The following is a 24,478-nucleotide window of genomic DNA, read 5'->3' as shown; positions in this document are numbered from 1 at the left end:
CAAAACTGTGGTTTGGGGACTATGTCCTTTATTGCCAGGCAAGGTCTGGAGCCTTCCTTGTGAACCCCTGGCTCTTCTTCTCCATCATTTCCTCAGCCGTGTCCCTTCTCAGCCTCCTGTGCTAACTGATAGCACATGTGTTTCAGAATGGAACCTGGAAGAGGAATGTATAGGGCCTCGTATGGAAATGCCATTCCAGATTCCGTACGCCAATCGATAATACACTGGCTAGACTGTCGAGAGTCACCCCAGAAAGGAGAAATTTGGATTGGAAGGGAATCAAAGGAATTGTGGACCTAGTATAATTGACTGCAGTGAAGCAGCAATGGGGTGGTCTGGACAACTGGACGCGGGCCAAGTTCAAAATCACAAGCAATTCCCCCTACCCTTTGAGAATGAGGTGAGGTCTACTGAATGGAGAACAGGGCGAGTCATCAACTTTCTTATGGCTTAATTCAAACCTGGGCCCTGAGCTTTGTCTGTTGTGTTTTGAAAGGGACAAAGCTGTTGAATCCAGCCAGAAGAACCTGTGCTTATCCGTCCGATTACTTCTTTTATCCTCCCCGCCCTTCTCTCTCAGAAACCGGATTCTAAAGTAAGTTCCTGGTTGTGTCTGATAAATGTCAGCTGATATCCAGGGCTCACTTATTTTCTTTGTCCCAGGCGTAATGTCTAGCATAACATACTTTATAAATGAATGAAGAGCAATGGGGTGAAAAAACAGGGAAGATATTAGTGAGTGGAAGAAAGAGTGAAAACAAATCCTGGTGTTAAGAGGAAAGGGTTTGCCCTTGATGCCGTGGTGAAAGCAAGATGGTACGACTGTGGGGTTACCCAGCTCTCCTCCATGGAGCAGGGGAGCGTCTCACACGCACACGCACACGCGAGGCTTCCGCGGTGTGACAGATATTGCACGCTATATCACACCGTGGGATCCACAGTGTAGGTTTGCATACTGAAGTCTCCGAAAAGACCTGCAATGAAGACAACCTGGTTAACCTTTATTTAACTCAGCCTTTCTCCCAACATATTTGGCTGTGGAATTCTCTGCCTTACATCTCCTTACATCCAGAACCCACTGAACACACTTTGGCCAACACTGGTGGAAATTTACAAAATCGTCATAGACTTGAGTCCAGCTGACCTGGCTTTGAATCATGGCTACCATTTTCTGTGTGACCCTAAGTCGAATTAAGTAAGCTCTAGTCTCCCGTTTCCTCATCTACAAGATCAGGATAATGTCCACCTCCTGAAATAAGAGAATTAAAGCAGATAATGCAGCTAAACCATCCTCTGGGCACCTAGCACAGGCTGCCTCCTCTGTGGCTGCTTATTTCCACACTGACGCACGGCATTTCTCTGTACCGCACTGGTTCCCACATACAGGGGCTTCTTAGGATGCAGCCTCTTCTCCTTAATCCTTACAACCAGTGGCAGACAAATTGTTGTTTGCGCTCGTAAAATGTGAAAAATTAGTCTTTTTTAAGAAACTGCTTTCCCAAAGGAAAATTATGGCAGAGAGCTCGTAATTACTTTTACATTTGTTGGTGCTATTGGCTCCTAAAATCTGGCATCATTATTGCCCAGTTTTTTTTCTTGGCTCTCCAGGTTCTTCTAAATTGGATATTAAAGAGGAAGAGTCTTTCTGGAAATGTCTTAGTAACCCACCAAATAAATGGCTGTTCAAATACTATACGTAATAAGAGAACACCAGCCGTGAGCATTTGTTTGGCTTTTACCATGTACCAGGCACCGCTCTGAACTCTTTATGTGTATAACCCATTTAATCCTTACGGCACCCCAGTGACTCTGCACTGCCCTCTGCATTTTGCAGATGAGGAAACTGAAGCTTGCAGAGTAATATGTCTAAGGCCACCGGGTAACAAAAGATGATGGTGACCCTGAGTGACTCTAGTCGTGCAGGATAGCACAGCAAGGACAAGCTGAAGACTGGAAAGCCATCTCGTGGTCAACCTTGAGGTTGTTATTTTCTTGCCTAGTCTAGACGAAAACTTTCCCTTTTTTTAGGAAATAAAAGTTATGTATCCTATATTAATCAGAGTTCTCCAGAGGAATGACCAACAGGATATATATACATATACACATACACACACACACACACACACACACACACACACACACATATGTATAAAGAAATGTATTATAAGTAATTGGCTCACTCAGTTATGGAGGCTAAGATGTCCCCAGATCTAGAGTTAGTAAGCTGGAGACCCAGGAGAGACAATGGTAGAAGTTCCAGTCTGAAAGGGGTAGGTGTAAGACCCAGGAAGGGCTGATGTTTCAGCTCAAGTCCTCAGGCAGGAAAGACTGCTGTCCCAGCTTAGTCAGAAAGGTAGGAAGAGTTCCCGCTTACTCTTGTGTGTGAGAGGTCAACCTTTTTGTTCTATTCAGGTCTTCAACTGATTGGTTGAGGCCCACCCACACTAGGGAGGACAGTCTGCTTTACTCAGTCTACCCATTCAAATGTTAATCTCACCCAGAAAACACCCTCGCAGACACACCCAGAATAATGTTTAACCAAATATCCGGGCACCTTGTGGCCCAGTCATATTGACACATAAAATTAACCGTCACACATCCCATGGTTTTAAATCACAAATTAGACATCCTCCTCTCTTGTTTCTGTTTTCAGGCAGACCAGTTGAACCCAGTGGGGTTCTACTGAGTTCAGAGACCTCATTCCAAAGGTTCCTCCAAAACTTTCATAAGACATGGATAATTGAATATTGTCAAATATTCAAATGTCAATTACTAGTAATTTAAATACATAAAGTTTCAGCAGGGGGTCTCCTTAAGTCAAAAGCTACTGTTTCCCATAATGCCAGCAATCACAATAGGGGACCCCAGGCTCTCTGGGGGGATCCACAGTGACCCCAAATTCAGAGCTTTGTGCTTTGCATGTGTAACGCAGCCCCAGGATCAGATATGCGTTAGGTCCTAGCCTGTGCCCTGTGACCATTGGGAGAATGAGTGAGACTGATTTATGTTTGCAGAGGTGAGGAAGGAAGCTTTCTTTGGCCAGCTACTCTGCTGTTGTCTAAGCATCTTGAAGGCAGTGAACATGTGTCTGGGCGTCACACCTTGCCTTGTACACAGGAGTCAAGTAGTAAATATTGGCTGAAGGTCTCAGTAATTTTGTAGGTATCCACTGTAATCTTCTTTGATATTTGCTTGGGAGACGGTGATGAGAAAAAAAGACCGCGGGACCAGTACAGAGCCGTTTTCTGAGTGAATCAGTGACGCCAATTATGTTACATTTCTTAGCCCATGGTTGCAGCTGTGTGTAACTATTTCTACCTGAAAGAATCACCTACAAACCCTGATAACTGATCCCGTGCAGGGCACTACTGCAGCGGTGGCCTCTCAGTGTGAGTTAGGGTTCTTTATATCTCACGAAGAGACACATATTCTTCTGGAGTCAGGGTGTTAAAAATCATTTGTCCCTTTTCTCTCATCTGGGAAAAACAAGGCTCCTCCAGAAAATAAAAATGTCTCCTTTTTTACTTCCTAAAGGTGAAAAAGAATTGCAGTTGGAATGGGTAGGGGCTTTTTATAGACAAGAAAAGTGACGGACTTGACAGATGACTCCTGAACTTTGTTCAGCAGCAGAGACAGGAGGAAGAGGGCAGAAACACAGCAGCTTTTTTAGACTCACTGACCCTATGGCCCACTGATAAGAAGCTCTGTGCCCTGCAAAGTGGGATCTTCTTGCAGCGGAATTTTATGTTCCTGCCTGGGCTGGTGTTGGATTCTCTGGATATCTAAGGTGACCCAAGAGGGAGCAGATGATGTCAACAGTTTATTTGTGGAACCTGGGCCTCCTCATCAGGGCCAAGGCTTTTCCTCCAAAGGAGGGAGACTTATGCCCTGGATGCCTGCTCCCACACGGAGGCTTTCGGCACAAAAGCAAGAAGATTCCAGCTAATGGGGGCCAATCCACAAGTCATTTCAGGAAAAATGGATATAAATAGAAGCACCTGGAAGGCTGAATATGTTTTCTGCTGTGGGAAGGTTAAAGTGGAACCCTAAGTCATAGATTTTCTGAAAACCAGCATTTAAGAATATGCCAGGTGTGGAAACTGGTAAGAGAGGCTTGGTTTAATAACATGTGAAGGGAGATTTAGCACCACCAATGTCCTCCTTCCCTCCATCACCTCCTCCGATGAACCTCTTGATGAAGGTCCACAGGAAACTGGGACATATTTTGCAGTTTTGCAGTTGATTTGCAGGGAACTTGGGAGGGTAGACTTATAAATGTTTCTCTGAGGACAGTGCCGGGGACCCTGGTTCTCAGTAGAGCTGAGAGTGAAGCTGCCGTTCCATCTGCTGGCAAGCACTGATATTAGCGCAGGATGGAGTGCTCTCGTTGGCAGGCGTGGGAAGAGTAGCCTGGTGATTAAATGCTCTTGTTACGGAGTGAGCGGTGTGGCTGTGTTCAGAAGAGCCCATTAATGTTGAGTGTGAGGCTCATCAATCGTCCAATTAAGAGGGAAGGAAGTGGAACTATCAGTGGGTTGTGTTGCTAAAGCTGCCTGGGTTTAGAGCCAAATGGAACTTTTCAGTACGAAGTCGATAGGAATCTCTGGTGTGTTTTCATGTGTCAGGTGCCCTTCTACAGAGGGGGGTAAGTTTTAGAGAATGATTGTTTTGCTTCTTTGGGTACCACCTGCAGAAATGTGTTTATTTTGACTATTTTGTAGAAACCTGGTGAAACAGGCTTGTGAGAGAGGATTCTTTGGTTGGGGGTTTTCTCATCAGATGACAATGCCCAGCTTGGAATTGCCATCAGGCTAAAGGTTATAGGCCATGATATTGGAGCTGAGTGTTGGTTTACAGAACTGCTGTAATGGTTTTGGTGGGCGTCCTTGGGAACGATGGGGCCAACCTTATTCGCATCTGAAAGACAATCCTCAGTGAGGGAGCCTCAAAAACACCTATTATTCCATACTTTCATTTAGAAAATAAATCCGTATTGCCTTGTTAAGCCTTATGCAACTCCTCCTCTAGTTCTGTTTACATGTTCTAAAATGAAGGGAACCCACTGCATGGCTCTGCAGAGGACTAGCCCCATTAATCTGTGCTAACGTTTCTGCCTGAAACGTAAGCATCTTGATAACAGGGTGAAGACTCATGGGGAGGGCCAGTTAAGGAGCAGCTCGGCACCGTTTTACAGAGGAGTAACCCCTTAGCTCGGCAAAGTTGTGTCATCTGTCCAGGGAGGCACTTTCACAGGTGCTGCAAGCACAGTTTGTGTGTGGAAGGAGCCCTGCTACAGTTCCACTTAGCTCCCTTGGTTGTTGATGGAGGTTCAGATGTGTTATTTGATCACGTCTGCTATCTACAAAACAAGCCCATTGTTTACCCGGGAACCCACGTGTGTCTTCTGGGTGGCTCTTCATCTAGCCTTAATGTTGACCATCTCTAGCACTGAGGGTCTTCCGTGGGACCCAGCAATACCCAGAACCATCTCTGAAAGGCTAATGCGGAGAAAGGAAGGGGTGTGGAAAAGATTAAAGGTGCGGGGAGGGATGCAATGTACAGGAACCTTACAAAGAGGAGAAGGTGGTACAAAGCAGTCAGGAGCAGTTGCCTCAGCTATTGATGTTCAAGATAACTGCAGAAAATCAGTGCTGCTGTCTTAAAGAAAGGGAGAACCAAATTTGAGGCAGAGAGTGGGTGTTTTCAAAGGTGAAAACGAGCCCAGGAGTTTCCCAGGATTACCAGGACAAACAGGAATTCTTCTCTGTCTTTGTCAGATCTTCTGCTTCAAAAGAGGAACTCCTGTAGTTAGAGGAGATAGAACACAGGGCAAACTACTACCTGCTTTTCCACCTCGTTTCTAGAGAGTGATCCTGGGTATTGGAGACTATTTGAAAGGAAGAGGTGAAGCTTTGGTGAATCCTGAAAACAGCACTTCTCTGTTTTCACAGGGGGCAGATTTATTCGCATCCTGCCTTGACCCAGCACATCAGCTGGATCTCCTGCCCCTGGGCTCTGAGTCTTAGTATGTTTTCAAGTGAGATATCCACTGACGGAAACAATTGTCATTTTGTCTGTTGCCAGAATGGGAGTTAAGTATTTTAAAAACATGAACAGTGAAACAGTATCAGATTATACTAAACACATTTTGTTATTTGCGATGGTTTTAACTTTTGATAATTTAAACGGTAACTGCAGAGTTTATCGTGATATTATCTAATAATAGTGGATAAAAGGAGTTTATCTAAAAGAGATCTGATGTAATGATGACAGTAAAGAAGATAGTTATCTACTAAACTGAAAATGCTTTCTTTAAACACTTTGGGTATCCCTTTCTACCTAAAGATGAGGTGGAGGCCAGTCTAGAACATCTTCAGCTAGTGCTTTTCGTATGTTCAGTACACATCCTGAGGCTGTAGGAAATGCCAGGTTTCCTTCATCTGCTTTAGGTAATGCGTCTACTCCAACAGGTATCCTTCAATCTGGGCTCTTCATCGGTTGCTGGATGGCTGTCGTTGGAGGCACTTCAAAGTGAGGTCAGCTGCCAGCAGGAGCGATTTTATAGTATCATGTGGAGGGTAGAGTATCTAACCGCCCTGTCCCCCTTTGCCAGCAGAGAGGGGGTTCCCGGGACATGGGACTTCCAGTTTTCATACTGGGGAAGTCCTGGGCAAACCAGGATGAGTTGTCACCCTGTGTGAGGTAATGGATTTGACCATAAACTTCAACATTACACTTCAAAATACTAAGCGGTTGAAATTCTGAATGTTCTTGAACTTACTTTACGGTACAGAGTGGACTTGTTCCCCAAATACCCTGTGTCCATGACTGGCTGACCCCATCAACTCTTGATGCTCTCCTTCTAGAAAAGACCACCAAAATGGCTTCAGAATGCATCTCATTCCCCTTCAATGGCTCTTTGTTCTTGCAGACTGGGGCGGAGGGCAGCCTGAGAAGACAGGGAAGCCCCTGACCCCACCCCCTTCTTCAACCAAAATGTCATCACTTTTACCTACCAAGAGGAAAGCTTCCCAGCTCAGATTTTTAAAAAATAGTACATTTTCAGCAACATGAATGGACCTAGAGATTATCATACTAAGTGAAGTAAATCAGAGAAAGACAAATATCATATGATATCACTTGTATGTGGAATCTAAAACAATGATACAATGATAGGTCTGTGAGTCTATTTCTGTTTTGTAAGACTCACAGGTATTGAAAACAAACTTACAGTTACCGAAGACGGAAGGAGGGGGGTGATAAATTAGGAGTTTGGGATTAACATAGACACACTGCGATATATAAAATAGATAAACAACAAGGACCTACTATATAGCACAGGGAACTGTATTCAATATCTTGTAATAACCTATAATGGAAAAGAATCTGAAATATATATATATATGTATGTATACATATGTATAACCGAATCACTTTGCTGTACACCTGAAACTAACACATTGTAAATTTTAAAAAAATAATATATTTCCAAGCCAGTGACTAGATGCCCACGTATACCCCTTCTCGCTCCAGTATTTTGTGGTCTTCCATGGAGAATTGCTAATTTTCCAAAGGCTTTGAATGAAATGAATTTAAAGAAAACTGCCTGTTCCAATGGTTCTTATGCGAGAGATACTGACTGTGTGGTCCTTTTATTTTTAGCCATAGTGTTGGAAAAATCAGGTTATGTTTACTCTGTCTGGGGGGCTGGTGAGATTGTGTAGTCTAGAAAATGCTGGAATTATAAATTATTATAAATGTCGACCGGGTGGAGAGATTCATATATGAAAAAATACTGTAATATACAAGTCAGCCTATAGGTTTTCCCCTAGTTCATTGTCCAAAAATGTATACGTTGGCCAAGGAGAATAAACCAAGAAGGTACTTTCACAGAGAAATATAAATACGTTTCACTGTGCCGTTCTTTTGTCAGATGTGTTTTTACATCATATTTGTTGCTCATCCCAAAAGCCCCAGTTTTGAGTTTATTTATTTCTTGCTGCCTTCATTGTAAATCTCATAGTGCAAACTTGTTTTTCTATTAGGTACATGCGTTCAAACTGTAATACTTCCTGGTTTTTAGCATTAATCAAATATTTTATGGACTTTCTCTGAGTTATCGTTTGTTTTTAGTCTTTTGATGTTTGTTTTCACTAGAATACTGAATTTTTTTACAGCGCTGCCTACTTCTTTAGGTATCTTGAGGGCTGGTGATAGCAGCATTCACTCAGCTGGAGCCAGCAGCCCCATTTGAATGGGTTGGCTTCTTTTATTTTATTTATTTATTTTTTAAAATTTTTATTGGAGTATAGCTGATTTACAGTGTTGTGTTAGTTTCAAGTGTACAGCAAAGTGAATCAGTTATACATATACATATATCCACGCTTTTTTAGATTCTTTTCCCATATAGGTCATTACAGAGTACTGTGCTACACAGTAGGTCCTTATTAGTTACCTATTTTATATATAGTAGTGTGTATGTATCAGTCCCAATCTCCCAGTTAATCCCTCCCCCCCGCCCCCTTACCCCTTGGTAACCATAAGTTTGTTTCCTAGATCTGTAACTCTGTTTCTGGTTTATAGATAAGTTCATTTGTACCCTTTTTTTAGATTCCACATATAAGGGTTATCATATGATATTTGTCTTTCTCTGTCTGACTTAACTTCACTCAGGATGATAATCTCTAGGTCCATCCATGTTGCTGCAAATGGTATGGGTTGGCTTCTTTTAAATGGCAAACCTACTGCCCTCAATGAATAACAAGTTCCCCTCCTTGAGAGGGAAAAATCACATTGCCTTGGTATCTCAGGAGTGCAGTTCCATAAATATTATTATGCATCACGGAACACATCTTTATTCAATAGAGAAGATATTGCCAACAAAAATGAAATAATAGAGGAAATAACTTCTAGTGGTTTCCAGCTTTAATTATGAGAAATAAGTGAAAAAGAGAGTTTTCAATCAAAGTTTTTTGTACAGTGATAGTTCACTATCTTTCACTCAAAGATGCTTATGCTCTCAGGGGAAAACAGATAAAATGAATGTTTTGGTTTTGTTTTTTTCTTCTTTTCAGCATTTTCTGCCTTTGGTTTTTGCTTTATAAGGTCAAATGTTACACTTGTCTTTTAAGCCACCCACAGACTCAGCTCTTTGGGTGGGGCTGGGCTCATCACTAGAACAGAGGGAGGGCGGGGGCGGGGGGGGCGGTAGGGGGGTGCTCAAGTTCATGAGTATGGGATGGCCTCATCATATCAAGACCCACTTTCAGGAAATTTCTGCCTTCAGAATGTTTCACTAGAGGCAATATTTTAGAGTGTTGTTATTTTCTAAATCAAGGAGAATTTCCCTTAAAAAGAATCCTTATTTATCACCAGGCTGGGTACGTACGGTCTCTAAACTATCTTGACTGCTTTTTCTAAATACGAAGACATGGAAGAAGTGAAAAATAAACATTATCCACTAAAAAATTATAAGCCCATAATTTGTGACATAGGTAAAAATCATTGTATTATACTGCTTCAAGAGAGTGCCATGATGCTGGTGGACTGGATGGTTAATGGGGAGGAAGAGTGGTAAGGATTAAAAAATACTTTGTTGGAAGTCAGACTGACAGTAGATTTCGTGGAGGAAATAAGAAATTGAGTTTAGGAACATTTGAGGTGAGGTAACTGTGGAAATTCTCCTCTTTGGAATATACATGTATATTGACATGAATTTAGAACCTACGTATATATATATATATTTTTAAAATTAATTAATTAATTTTATTTTTGGCTACGTTGGGTCTTCATTGCTGTGAGTGGGCTTTGTCTAGTTGCGGCGAGCGGGGGCTACTCTTCGTTGAGGTGCGCGGGCTTCTCACTGCGGTGGCTTCTCTTGTTGTGGAGCACGGGCTCTAGGTGTGCAGGTTTCCGTAGTTGTGGCATGCAGGCTCAGTAGTTGTGGCTCGCGGGCTCTAGAGCGCAGGCTCAGTAGTTGTGGTGCACGGGCTTAGTTGCTCCGCAGCATGTGGGATCTTCCCGGACCGGGGCTCGAACCCATGTTCCCTGCACTGGCAGGCAGATTCTTAACCACTGTGCCACCAGGGAAGTCCCTAGAGTCTACCTGTATATTGAAGTGCATTTAGGACATATGTATATTCACAAACATTTAGAATATGTATGTCTAGATTTGGGGAATACAGGCTGGACTGCAGCCATCAATATATAGGTGTGTTCTTTTTTTTTTAAACATCTTTATTGGAGTATAATTGCTTTACAATGGTGTGTTAGTTTCTGCTTTATAACAAAGTGAATCAGCTATACATATACATATATCCCCATATCTCCTCCCTCTTGCATCTCCCTCCCACCCTTCCTATCCCACCCCTCTAGGTGGTCACAAAGCATATAGGTGCATTCTTAAGCTTTTTCTGTTTACGATATTCTCAGTGCCCCTAGGCCAAAAGAAATACCTAACAGCTCTGTTCATTTAGGCAGTAGAGTCCATACAACTTAATTAGAATTTATGTCCTAACAATTTAGTGGCCGATTGAAAATATAATTGTACACATTGAAAGGAAATACATATATCTTTTTCATTCTTAAGTGATGGTTACTTTTATGTGCCAGCTTGGCTTGGCCATAGTATCCATGTATTTATTTGGTCAAGCACCAGTCTGGATGCTGCTGTGAAGGTAATTTTTATATGAGATTAATGTTTGAATCGGTAGACCTTCGGAAAAGCAGATTACTCTTCATAATGTGGGTGGGCCTCATCCAATCTTCCTGAGGCCTTAAGAGAGCAGCCAGGATCTCTGGAGGAGGAGGGAATTCTGCCTGCAGACTGTCTTCAGACTCAGCTGCATCACCAGCTCTTCACGACGTCCCCAGACTGCTGGCCTGCCTTGCAGACTTGGGACTTGCTCACCCCTACAATGGCGCGCGCGCGCACACACACACACACACACACACACACACACACACACTCTCTCTCTCCCTCCCTCTCTCTCTCTCTCTCTCTCTCTCTCTCTCTCTCTCTCTCTCTCTCTCTCTCTCTCTCTCTCTCTCTCGCTCTACTGGTTCTGTTTCTCCGGAGAAAAACTTAGAAATGGGATGTGTGTACCGTCGGATACTGCACAGCTTCTCAAGCATTGGAAACAGATGGGACACCGTTTCTTGTTCCACCTTGATTTTTGTACAGATCTTGCTTTTTATCACAACTACTTTTCAGGACCCCACTTTGCAAATATGACATCATCCAAGGGGATGTAAATGATCTCGTGTTGAAACGGGGAGCTACCTCAAGCTCGTATTTAGCACAGTGTTCAACAAGTGTTGAATATGGCTGTGTTTCCCTCCGAAATTTAATGCATCCCACAGCGCATCCGTGCACTGGCTGTGACGTCCGGGCAGCTGCACACACGGTTTGGGAGCTGCAGGTACCGGTGTGGCAGTCGTCATGGGGGTGAGATTAGCTCGCACAGAGAGCAGAGATGAGCCCCAGAAAACACCTGCAAGGAAGAGGCTGTAGCAGAGGAGCTTTTGAGAGGAGAGTCTAAAGAGAGACTCGAGACATCCACTCTCTGAACAGAGCAAGGGAAGTATGATACCGGCTAAGAAATGAATCCAGGTGTAGGACGGAAGGCAGGAGGAAATATTCTCTGATTCTTACACGGTTGGGGAGTTAGGGTGATGGGGCTGTGGTAGTGTTTTCACCTTTTTCTCTCTTTTCCAACATTTTTTCACATGTCTGTGTCTTCATTGTATAATGAAAAAAGAGATGTTTACAACCATAAAAAAAAATGCTCTCTAGCTTTCCTATTACTCAACATACCCAGTCTTTTTTTTTTTCCTTTTTTTCTATCCAGTTCCAGCATTCAGCTGCGTGTGTGTGTGTGTGTGTGTGTGTGTGTGTGTGTGTGTGTGTGTGTGTGTGTGTGTTCAGGGTGAGGGGGTGGGCAGGAATAGGTAGGAGGAGATAGTAAAATAAGGATGTAACAGAAAAAAACTTCGAGGTTTGCTTTCCTTCGTGAAACATTCAGTAGAATTGGGGAGGTAAGATGTGAAGCAGGTTCACAGAAGTCCATACAAGGAAGCCACAGATAGAAGCCAAGGCCACGTGCACTGGAGCAGGAGGTGGCAGGCGGGCAGGGCTGGAGCAGGCCCTGGGGAGGGCGTGAGAATCGTACAGGTGAGTAGATCTGGGAGGAACACCTGGGTGAGCCTTAGCGCTGCGCTTGGACAGGACCCCAGCGAGGGGCCTGAACGGATGGTCTGGGGCCCTGCTTCAATTCCAAGCCGTAGTTTTCCCAAGCCAGCATAAAAACCATCAGTCTTTGCCAAAGCACTCTAAGTTTCGTGGCATTTATTGAAATTAATTTACCTGCAAGAAAATTCATATATCTAGCTTTGTGAAGTATACATTCAGGGAAGTTTTTCTTTGCATTAGCTAAAGCCCATATTACTGATACAATAATGTGACGCAACAGAAAGGTGATATAATTAAGCATATAAAACTCCAGATTTTTTTGGAATTACTCTCATCTTGACACTGGTTGTTTCATCAGGTAAAAGTAGTGATTCCAAGAGTTATGTGGCTGGAACCAGTGGGCTTATTTTGCATATAATATGAAACTCTATTTGGCGTCTATTTTTATTTTGAGGAAAGAATAAAGGACAAGAAAGCATCCTGTTCCGAGTCTCCAAGAAGGGTGTGATTTTAATTACACACCACAGAAAATGCAAAGAAATTTGTAATTACACTTCACGCATAGAGCTCTGTAGAGGAAAAATACATTGGTACCCGTCTACCCCAAATCCATAAATCAGACCTAGAATGGCTAATCACAGATATAAATTGTGTAAATGGTATGCTTGGTGCCGATTACTTTCTCCTCAGTCTGTTGTGAACAATGAAGAATTTAGATCTTAGGCTGGCTGTGCTGGGTTTTTTGTTTGTTTGTTTGTTTGTTTGTTTGCGGTACGCGGGCCTCTCACTGTTGTGGCCTCTCCCGTTGCGGAGCACAGGCTCCGGACGCGCAGACTCCACGGCACGTGGGATCCTCCCGGACCGGGGCAGGAACCCGTGTCCCCCGCATCGGCAGGCGGGCCCTCAACCACTGCGCCACCAGGGAAGCCCCTGTGCTGTTTTTGAAGTGTAACTCAAAAGCAAAAGTTCATTTTGAAGTCTCTTAATCCTGGTTTACACTTTTCATTCCTTTTCGGTTGAAGTATTATCTTCAGGAGGCCCGTATTAAACTGTAAGTACCAACTTGGGCTGTTTTCAGAGTTAATAGGATGGAAATGGTCCTAACGGACCCAGCACTGGTTTTCCACGTTCCCATTCTCATCCCGGAACATCTTAAAAACTGCAGAATAAATGATGCAGCTGCTAGGAAAACAGTGTGGTAGTTCCTCAAGAATAAAGTTACAAACAGAATTACCGTATGACCCAGCAAGTCACCTTCATGGTGTGTACTCAATAGAATTGAAAGCTGGGACTCAAAGAGATTTTTGTACACCCGTGTTCATGGGAGGAATACTCATGACAGCCAAGAGGTAGAGGCAACCCATGTGTTTACCAGTGGAAGAATGGATACACAAAAGGTGGTCTGCACATACAATGGAGTATTATTCAGCCTTAAAAAGCAAGGAAATCCTGTTACATGCTTCAACGTGGATGAACCTTCAGGACATTATGCTAAGTGAACTAACTCAGTCACGAGAGGACAAATAAGCTTCCACTTTTATGAGGTACCTAGAGTAGAGAAATGCTTGGAGGCAGAAAGTAGAATGATGAGTGATTATTAATCGGGCACAGAGTTTCAGTTTTGCAACATGGAAAGAGCTCTGGAGGTGGATGGTGGTGATAGTTGCACAGCAACGTGAATGTACTCAATGCCACCGAACCATACACTTAAAAATGGTTAAGACGGTAATTTTATATTACGTTTATTTTACCATCGTTGAAAAAGCAAAACCAAAAACGACAGAGGAGGGGGGGCTCCACCCCAGAAATTCAGTTTTGGTTACTCTGCAGCAGGGGCCAAGGTGCAGTGATTCTGGTCTCAGGCGTTGCTTGTCTCTGGAGTGGTGAGGCCTGGGTGGTACAGCCAGCAGTGAGAAGCCCACGCTGCCCCATGATGGAAGGGGACACCAGGCACCGGAAGGAGAGAACGGCGGCGCACAGGGCAGGGAGACCCCTGCAAAGAAGACCCTGTTTTGGCCAAGGAGTTAGTCCAGTGAGCGGAATTTCAGGCATTTTGGAATAATTTGTGCACGTGGGCCAGAAGGGTCTTTCAGTCACATCTGAGCTACTGTCCTTCAAAGCACGCTGAGTGGGTGGGTGGATGTCTGTCACGCCTCCAAGAAGCATCAGCTCTGCCCTGGGTCTTGCCTCACTGGCTGCTCAGGTGAGAATCTGGAAAATAGTGCACACACACCTGCTCAGAGTGAAGCAGAGGTAGAAGGGAGGCTCGGAATGAACAGACCACGCTACGGACCAGCGATTCGTGACTGAATGAAACAACTTTTTTAGATGCTTCAGAGAGAGACGAGGTGATGTGCCTTACAAGCGATCCTTCCCTCTTTCATTTGTGAGGACATGAACCTGGGTTCAGACCTCTGTTTCCTCATGAGCCTGGCCTTCTCCTGGCGCAGAAGCACTCTACTGAACATCTGATTAATGGAGTGACATGTGCATCCATTCAATTAATACACGTGCACAGGGAGTTTCACGCGTGCTGCAGCGGCTCACCAAATAAGACGAACCAGGGTTCAACTGAGTCAGTCCTCCCGTGCCAGGAGAAATCTCTGACAAGGCTGCATTTCTCCTTTGCCAGAGAATTTTATGGCAATCGATAACAGCTAGCCCTGGTGTCCCTACCGAAGCTCTTTATTGAATACAATTCATTTTAGGTGACCTTTGCTTTTCTGGGACAGTTCTTTATTTGTGAAGTGCAGATTGCAAACAGCCTAATCAGCCCTCTGGCTTTTGGTTATTAGCATTCCATCTGCTTTATAATGCCATTTAAAAACCAGCTGTGCTAGGGAAGAAAAAAGTATTGACTGAATCTGTTTCTCTGGAAGAAAAATTCGTGTGACATTAAGATTGCCAAATGGCAGTGTCTTCTTTTGGGGAGTGTGTGTGTGTGTTTGTATGAGTGACTTAAGGTGTTTGTCATATTTCTTCTTAAAGGACCAGAGTTCATGTGCCCTAGTTAATGTTAGAATTATGAACAAAAATGTTTCTAGAGACCAAAGGAGGAATAATCATTTAAATAATAAAATGTTGTAAGTAGTTTTATTATAAATGATACCATGTTACAAAGTTAAGTGTTAGATCTTGGGCTGAGGAGCTGATGTAAACATGGAGGAGAAAATACGGATGAACGGTTGAATGCAGGGTGGGGGTTATGAAGAATTCTTGGATTTTTCATCCCAAGGTGTGGCTCATTAGTTGTTTATTTTGTAGTTCTGCTTCTTCAGTACGCTTTGTGTCTTAGACCGTACTTTTTTAAAAGGTGATGTTGATACTTGTTTGTATGCTGGTCTTGTCAAGTCTTGCAAACTTGTACTGCTGCTGTGCTAATTGCTTGGATAGAAGCCTAAAATCATCATGTGTGTTCATAATGATGCTTATACCTGCTTTTATTCAGAGACTGCTTGAAAGAGCCTTGCCTTCCTGGATTGATCATGGCTTGACCCCCCACCCCCCACCCCGGATGCTTGAGTTGGGGAAGGTATAAGCCAGTGATCATCAAGGCGCTGGTCGGGTGCCACCATCTCAACTTGAAATAATCCTAGAAATTCTCATTTCTGTTTATCAAGGAACAATGCCAAAGTCACCTGGAAATGAGCAGTAAATTGAGGCTCAGTTTTCTGACTGGTCTTCATTCTCTCAACATTCCCTCATTACAGACGTGTGGGACCAGGATTTGCAAGTTCTCTAAAGGTAGAGTCTTGTCTTTGGGATTTTCTTTTCCTTTTCAGGTTTGGAGCTTAGCTCTTTGATTTCAGGGAGGAAAACTCGGACGGGCTATGGCAGTTCGGCCCTGTCTGCTGGCCTCAGTTCCTGGAGTTATGGATAAACTGGGAATTATTGGGGAAGGCATATGGAAGTGAGATGAGATGAGAAAGAAGGGTGTGTTTGGTCCCTGGGTGAGAGCATCTAAGAATGAGAGCGGGTCATCCTGGACTCAGCCCTTCAACTTACAGATGAGACCCCGGAGAGAACACAGGGTTCTCGACCAAGCTCCCAGGTCGTTAATGGCAACTCAGCCCCCATGCCCCTTACTGACTACATTTTACACCACAGTATGGATGGATCCTCTTATACCTCTCAGAAAAGACTACTTACAAGCAGCCAGTTGATCCTATAATGCACCGATTTGTCTGGTCTGGCTATGAGATGAGAGAAAAGTTATGCTTTGGATGCAGAGTGAGGAAAACGATGATGTAATGGGGCAGAAGTTTTGGTCTGCACGTGGATTTGAGTGGACATGTGTGGGCATGTATGTACACTTTGGCGTGGTGATGAAGAAAATGCAGAAATCTGTTCATTTGCTAGTTTCTCTCCTACATTCAGTTTCAGTATTTTGTAGTCTTTCTATCCCGTGCCGTTTTCTTGTATGGGTTTGTGTTCTTTGAGTTATGTTTTCTGGGACTGGATTTGGGGTTCTTGTTCTTCAAATCCAGGGTTCTAGAATTATTTGAGCTTACAGGTAGGAAAGTATGCACTGGTTAAGTCACTTGTCCACTCTAGTTGGTTGCATCGATGATTTACAGTTGTGGGTCTGTCAGTGACCAGGGTGGGTTACTGCCACCTCCCTCCTCAATACACTGTTTTAGGTTACTCATGGGTCCATTGCATAACTTGTTAGACCAAATGTGCATGTTATTGAAAACCTGGCTCAAAATTCTAGTCATCCTTTGGATAACAAAGAGTTGATCCTGAACATTATTCCCTACATTGGAATTCAGAGGAGAAGCATAAGGCTGATTCTAGGATATGCCCTTCTCCCCCTTGTCCCTTGGCTGCAGTACCGGTCTTCTGCCTCCTTCTTTCGTAAGTTGTGCGCTGTAGCCTCTAGTCTCCTTTTCATACACGCTCTGTATGTTAGCATCTTTCAGGATTGCTTCTCTACCAGGCATCCTCCGGAGGGCAGGCAGGTCCAGATCCCAGGCCTGCTCAGGGGGTTTCTAAGAGAACACCATGGTTGCTTTTTCCTAGACCCATCAACCCAGAATGAACAGAGGGTACCATTCCCAGCCACCCCAGGAACTTATCCTGCCTCCTTCTCAGAGGTTTTACCCACCATGGCATCCACGCATTTGAGAGAGAAGCCACTCTCTCTGAATGACCCCTCCGATGAATTTGTAAGGAAAAACCTCCTTTGAGAACGCCAAGTAATTACACTCAGATTTTTGTGTTAAATTTTGTTCATACTGTATGTAGTCTTGTCCCGTTTATGTGTTACATTGTCAATGAAATAGCATATTCTCCAGCTAAGTAATTTCCAGAAAATTGCTAGGTGTTCATGTACTTAGAGCTACTCAGCTAAAAGGTAGGTCATCTTCGTAAGAGCTAAAATGTTTTGGTTCCACTTCCTCAAATATATATGTAACTGTCGCACATAGTTAGGTTGAACCTGTACCGATTGCCAGGCTGGTGCGACGGCAGAAGAGAGGGTCGAGGCAGATGAAGATGACTGACAAGGAACTGAGCATAAAGTTGGACCGCGGAATCTAAACTGGGTGTGGTGAAGTGGACAGTGGATTGGGATTGAAGGATGAGATCCATGGTGGGTCAGGGAATCGTTGGAAAGTGTTTTCGATGGTTTAATCGTTATGCCTTCAATTTGTTATGACTGTGCATTGTTTGAACTATGCCCCGTGTGGCCAACTGTCCCGCAGTTGCTTGGTGGGGTAGCTGGTGGGGAGGATGGATGTCCATAGGTCCAATAGCCAAACTCTCATATCAGGAAAAAACTAGGGAGCATGGTTTTTATTTAAACGACTATGTTAGCAATTTGAGAAATGATAAAAGTGGGGTTTTTTTGTTTATCAGCCTTTATTCAGTTTGAGGTTAGTAACTTTTTTAGAGCTCAGCTATTTTTTAATAGATTTTTAAAAATAGCTTTCCTCGGGGTTTCCCTGGTGGCACAGTGGTTGAGAGTCCGCCTGCCGATGCAGGGCGCGGGTTCGTGCCCCGGTCCGGGAAGATCCCACGTGCCACGGAGCGGCTGGGCCCGTGAGCCATCCGCAACGGGAGAGGCCACAACAGTGAGAGGCCCGCGTACCACAGAAAAAAAAAAAAATAGCTGTCCCTTTTTATTTTTTAATTAATTAATTGATTGATTGATTGATTTTTGGCTGCTTTGGGTCTTCGTTCCTGCGCATGGGCATTCTCTAGTTGCGGCGAGCGGGGGCTACTCTTCGTTGCGGTTCGCGGGCTTCTCATTGCAGTGGCTTCTCTTGTGGAGCACGGGCTTCAGTAGTTGTGGCACACGGGCTCAGTAGTTGTGGCTCACGGGCTCAGTAGTTGTGGCTCGGGGCTCTAGAGCACAGGCTTAGTAGTTGTGGTGCACGGGCTTAGTTGCTCCGCGGCATGTGGGATCTTCCCGGACCAGGGCTCGAACCTGTGTCCCGTTCCCCGCATTGGCAGGCAGATTCTCAACCACTGCGCCACCAGGGGAGCCCCTGTCCCTCTTTAAAATTTCATTTTTACTTATTTGAAGAATAAATCACAAGTAAATGTGAGAATTAATATTTAGTCCTCTGGAAATAATTTTTTTTAAGTAAATCACATCCATTATGGAAATTCAAAAAGTTCAAAAAGCATTTAAAAGAATCCTGTCCTACAGATAGACAGAAATGTCTTTCTATTTTTTTGGCATATTTTAAAAATAGTAGTTTTTATTACCTAATGTCTTGTCATTTTATTTTTAATGGCTGTAAGGTATTTGTGTTAATTTTTTTTTTTTTTTTTTTTTTTTTGCGGTACGCGGTCCTCTCACTGTTGTGGCCTGTCCCGTTGCGGAGCACAGGCTCCGGACATGCAGGCGCAGCAGCCATGGCTCACGGGCCCAGCCGCTCTGCGGCATGTGGGATCTTCCCGGACCGGGGCACGAACCTGTGTCCCCTGCATTGGCAGGCGGACTCTCAACCACTGCGCCACCAGGGAAGCCCTGTGTTAATTTTTTAAATATATGAAATTGTTATTGTTATTAGACATTGAAATCTTTTCACATACATGTATGATATGATGAATAACTCATCATTGAGCCCCAGAAAGGGACTATCTTAAGTTGTAAATATACCAATTAAAGGGGCTGCGACCTTCCCTGCTAAGGCAGGGAACACTGCTAAGAGCAGTGTTTCTCTTTCGGCAAGTTCTAGGACTGTCTGGAAGAAAGAACCGCTATGAAGACTTTGGATACCTGCGAAAGTAAAGGGACCTTACTTTATACCCAGTTTTTACTTCTTTATCTTTTCCGTCAAGCTCTTTCATCACTAGAGTACCTGTTGGTTGATGCTATTAGATGTTATAAGTTGTAAAGCTTCCTTCCTATAGGCTGTCATCTTACATACCTCCAGGATCTTGAAATTAACACCTTATAGGAGAAAACCTTAAATCACAAAAATTCTACCTGCTTCCTCTACCCCGTCCCCCACTAAGAATTAAAAAGAGTGCTATTTTTAAAATTTTGATGGCAGAATACTTTGGTCTAGCTCATGCAATGCAAATATTTTTGATAGCCTAGTTTGAGAAAAACAGACAAAAGCTCTTTATAACACAGGCATTGTACTTATCGAATTCATTTTTTCCAGCATGCTCTAACATTTCTCAGATGTAAAGGTGTGAAGGGCATGGTTACCAAAAACAAATAGATGTGAACGGTGCTGTGTTATTAAATGACATGCTTCTTGATTTGTCGGTCATGTATTATCTCAAACAAAAATGGATTTTCCTACTCATACTTTTGCACTTTCTCAACTGGGCTATCCACGAACTGGTTTGTGGCATTCTTATTTTGCAATGAGGAATGAAAATATAAATTGCTTTGGTTCCTTTCCCAATTATATGAATTAATACTGGTTCTCAAAATTCTCATATATAAGAAAGGTACAGTTGAAGTAGAAGGGTGTTCTGTTGGTAACGAGGGAAGAGAGTGATGGAACAGCTGATGGTTTGTAAATGATGCTTAATAATTTAAGCAGAGTAAGGTGGTAAGTTCTTGTCCACATTGGAAATGTTTTGTGCATACCACTTTTAGATTTCCTTTCATTGGATTATACTCGTTTCTTGGCATTTTCAAAAGAGAGCATAAATGTTTGGTTTTTGTTTTCTGCAAGATGAAAAGTGCAAAGTCATTGCATTTATATTAGAAAGGGTGCAAACTAGTTGTAGTCTTCTAAATTGGTTTCGCTTCTCCTTTGGTAAGAACTAGACTGAGTGTTGTCAGCATTTTAGAAAACCTTTCCATGGGTGTTGCCTTCACAAGGCAAAGTGCCAAGTAACAGATGTTTCAGAAATGTTAGTTCAACAGGCTAGCATCACTGTGGTACCCAGTTTTGACATATCAAGAAAGTGAGATGTTCAACAATCTTTCCCAAAATGTGACTACCTCTGTGATTTTTAGTATATTTCTGCTCTTTTATTAACTGGTATAAAATCTCCTTTCAGTATAAATTTAAGGGAATTGCTCATTGAGTCCTCCATACTTTCCACATTATTATGTATTAATACCTCTCAAATACCCTTTGTTTTTATTCCCATTTCACTGATGAAGAAATAGAGGCAAAGAGGATATATGTAACTTGTCTGGGATCACAGCCAACAAATGGCAGAGCCGGATTGAAATTCTGGTTGTAGAGAGTGTAATCTTACAACTGTGTATTGTATTTTTTTCAGTTCCAGGATTCTGGGACCTAATGTGCTCTGTCTACTACATGCTATCGTGGTACACTCTGTTCTGGGATGTTAGTCATCTTTGTGTGTGACCTTGTGACTCTGATTGGGATCCAAACTGGGCCCCTGAGCAGTTAAACAGCTCTTTTAACAGAGATGTCAATGTCCTTATTTTTTATTTACTAGGAATAAATTAGTCATTGATATGTTGTTTTCAAATTTCCATGACTGTAGCCCTCTTCTCTTCTTTATATCTACAAAATGTCCTAGGAACAGCATAAATAATATATAGCTTTATCTCTTTATTTTTGAGACCCACACTTATATCTCTATTCATAGCTTGTCTTAGGATCCATGCAATTCTATGCACTGAACTGGTCACCATAGATATCACCGTGTAAGCTGGGATCCCGGTTTTATTAACTGAATTTGCAACATGGGATATGAAATCACTGTCCTTCTGTATGTATCTTTCCAAGTTTCAAAACTAATGGCATTTTTTGATAGGGTTCACTAGTAGCATTGTTATGATTTACACGATATTACATTTATACTGTATTATACTATCTATTCCTTTGTGCCTGTTACTCAGAGGAAAATAAGAATTCTTTTACACTTAAGTAATGAAAAAAATCTCTTCTGTGGGTAAGACCCCATAGAGTATTCCCCTTGCTCCAGAGCCAAAGGAGAAAGATAAATTGTCTTACGGGGTAAGTACATCTCTCGTCCTTTTACTGACCTGAGGGGGCAGCGATACAATGTCCCCTCTGATGGAACACATCAGTGAGAAGTTGAGTGTGAACACTCCTGTATTCAGTAAACCAGACGTTATTTAACTTCTCTGAGCCTTCATCTTCTCACCTGTTAACTAGGATCAAGAATACTTATCTTGGGACTTCCCTGGCTGTCCAGTGGTTAAGACTCCATGGTCCCAATGCAGGGACACGGGTTTGGCCCGTGGTCAGGGAACTAAGATCCATGCTGCGTGGCACGGCCAAATAAAAAAAGAAAAGAATGCTTATCTTACTGGCTTTATTGACATTTAAGTATTTCATATAATGTGCTTAGTACTGTGCCTCTCTCCTAATGTAGGCGTTTAGTAAGGGGTAGTTACTTGATTTTTAAAAAATATTTTTTCATTTATTGTTTATTTTGTGGCTGCGCTGGGTGTTAGTCGCAGCACGAAGGACCTTAGTTGCAGCATGCGGACTCTTAGTTGCAGCATGCATGCGGGATCTAGCTCCCTGACCAGGGATCGAACCCAGGCTCCCTGCATTGGGAGCTCAGAGTCCTACCCACTGGACCACCAGGGAAGTCCCGTTACTTGATTGTTGATTATTAATAGGCTACCAAAAGGAACTAGAGCAGGTTTGGAGAATCAGTCGTTAGCAAAGAAATCATAATGGAAAATGCACTTAGGCAAGTGCACTAAGCCAGTAAGTAGTGTTTCATGGGTTTGCCTAAAACATAGGAAATATAAAAAATAAGGAAAAATAGGGATAAAGGAATCTCTCCTGTTGACTTAAGGCCTTGTTTGACTTGTCTCATGTGTAATTTACGTTAAGACTCCAAAGTGTGGACTGTTTAAGGATAGGTAGGAACTTGAAAAGTAAGACTGTGTTACCTTTTGCACAATTCTTTGGGTGACTTAAGAGGGCATAAAATGAGGTCATCAGACAGAAAGTTTGTAGTTTCCAAAGAAACACTTTAGAAAAAGCAAAGGGAACCCTTTCAAGGAATTTTGATGCCGATCTCTCATTTAAGAGGAGAGGTGGACAGGCTTTCAGAACCTCTGAGCAAGTCATAGATCTGGACGGTGTCAGGGATCTCCTTGCCCTCTTCTGCCTTATAGAGCCAAATCAACTCCTAGAGAAACAGGGTGGTCATTCTGGAGAAGAAAGAAGAAAAATCAAAGAGGATGACTGGCCTGTTTGAAATTAACTAGTACAAACGTAGGAATTAGGTGAGTGTCTAATTGTGAAAGATGTTAGTATTTCTTAGGATCTTCAATGGCTAAATGTCAGCAGTATTAGTAAAGTTGAATTTGTGAAAGAGGATTTCAGGTATTTACGAGGAAACTCTCACTTACAGAGATTGAATAGAAAAAGACAGGAGAATCCCACTGGTCCTGAAGGTGCTTTAATGAAATTCGGTTACAGCCAACAATGAGAGGCCAGTCTAGAAGGTAGGGAAGGTAGGAGGAAATCCAACAGGGTGAACAAAGAACTGCTTGAATAGCTGAGACTTGATCAGGAATGCTGCCACAAAGCAGGGGGCTGGCAAAGGGCCAAGGAGGAGTACAAAGAAACAGCAGCAGAGTGAAGTAGGCAAAGCTCTAGCAGGAAATGAAAAGCAACTTTCAGAACACATCAAGGGAAACCTTCTTTAAATACATCAGAAGCAACAAGACAGGGAAATGTCGTTTCCCTGTTCGGTGGAGGGAGTTGATTTTAAATGACAGCAATCGGTCAAGTTGTCTACCTTCCCTCCCGCCCCGCCCCGCCCACCCCCAAAAAAGCACAAAACTTCTTTGTTTTAAAAGAGTCTGATAGTATTGACTGGGAGTAGGGGGAGGCAACATTATTAGAAGAGCTGGCGGAAGGCTATTTTAGCAGACTGCTTATATTATAATCTGTAGGCACCAATGGGTACTGGAATAATTGTTTAGAATGACTGCCTCAGAGAACAGCAGTTGTAGAGAGAATATGGAACTAGGGAAAGAGCAGCGTGCCATTTCCAGGTAACATGGAGAAAAAATGACCTTGAAATAACAAAGCCGGAAGCTTTTATGACTTGGTAGAAAAGGGGATCAGGGTTGGTGTCGGGGGGAGACGTAGCAGGTATCACCACAACATTGATTTGGAAACACCCTGCAGACTGAAAGGTAGCAGGGGTACTAGTGTGATTTGAAAGAGACCAAGTTCTGTCGGCCTAATGCAGTCTCTCTCTATGACACAGTGGCAGCCCGGTAGCTTGAGGGAGAGTGGAAGTGATCCAGTCTGATTTTAGGAAAGCTGCTCATGCTCAAGTGTGAAAGCTGGTCACACTTAACGGGACCTCAAAGAAATGATGATTTTTCACCACACCACTTTCGGGCTGAGTGGCTACCACATTGGAGCATGTTGAAAGTGTGTTTAAATAGGAACTGATGTTCATGGTGAAATAGGTAAAAGGGTCATAGCAAGACATGTTCTAAAGTGATCTAAAGCAGATCCAGTGCTTATTCAAAATGTTCTATAACCTGTAGGATGTGCAAGAAACACAGAAAATGACCAGGCTGTTGGTGGGGATGGGGAGGTGGGAGGGATTTAGGTCAGAATGGTCTTGGCCATTTGGGACGCAGGGTTGAAAATGAAGTAGTGGAAGGTGATGTCAGGGCAGAAGGGTAATATTTACATTTTCATCTTCATGATTTGAATGCACACTCAGAAGACATACATTTTGAGTTTATCTGATGGTTTGTTTTTTCCCCAAAGCAGTGTTGAGTTGGTTTCTTTTTTTTTTTGCGGTACGCGGGCCTCTCACTGTTGTGGCCTCTCCCGTTGCGGAGCACAGGCTCCGGACGCGCAGGCTCAGCGGCCATGG

General features: G+C 43.1%; 1 protein-coding gene across 22 annotated transcripts in view; it reads left to right on the top strand.

Moving 5' to 3' along the window:
- Positions 1-24,478, top strand: part of KIAA1217 (KIAA1217 ortholog) — a 329,171-nt gene that overhangs the window by 90,027 nt on the left and 214,666 nt on the right. For 2 of the 22 annotated variants that reach the window (XM_055087785.1, XM_055087783.1), the window contains exon 1: positions 15,841-15,934. The exons of the other annotated variants lie outside the window; for them this stretch is intronic. The gene's annotated coding sequence lies outside the window, so the exon portion shown is untranslated. Of the gene's footprint in view, positions 1-15,840; positions 15,935-24,478 lie in introns of those variants that run through there. 22 annotated transcript variants of the gene reach the window in all.

The sequence above is a fragment of the Physeter macrocephalus genome, chromosome 11, assembly GCF_002837175.3.
Source record: "Physeter macrocephalus isolate SW-GA chromosome 11, ASM283717v5, whole genome shotgun sequence".
Classification (NCBI taxonomy): Eukaryota; Metazoa; Chordata; class Mammalia; order Artiodactyla; family Physeteridae; genus Physeter; species Physeter macrocephalus.
Note: the sequence above shows the minus strand (reverse complement) of the source record. Positions and strands in the feature narration are given on the sequence as shown.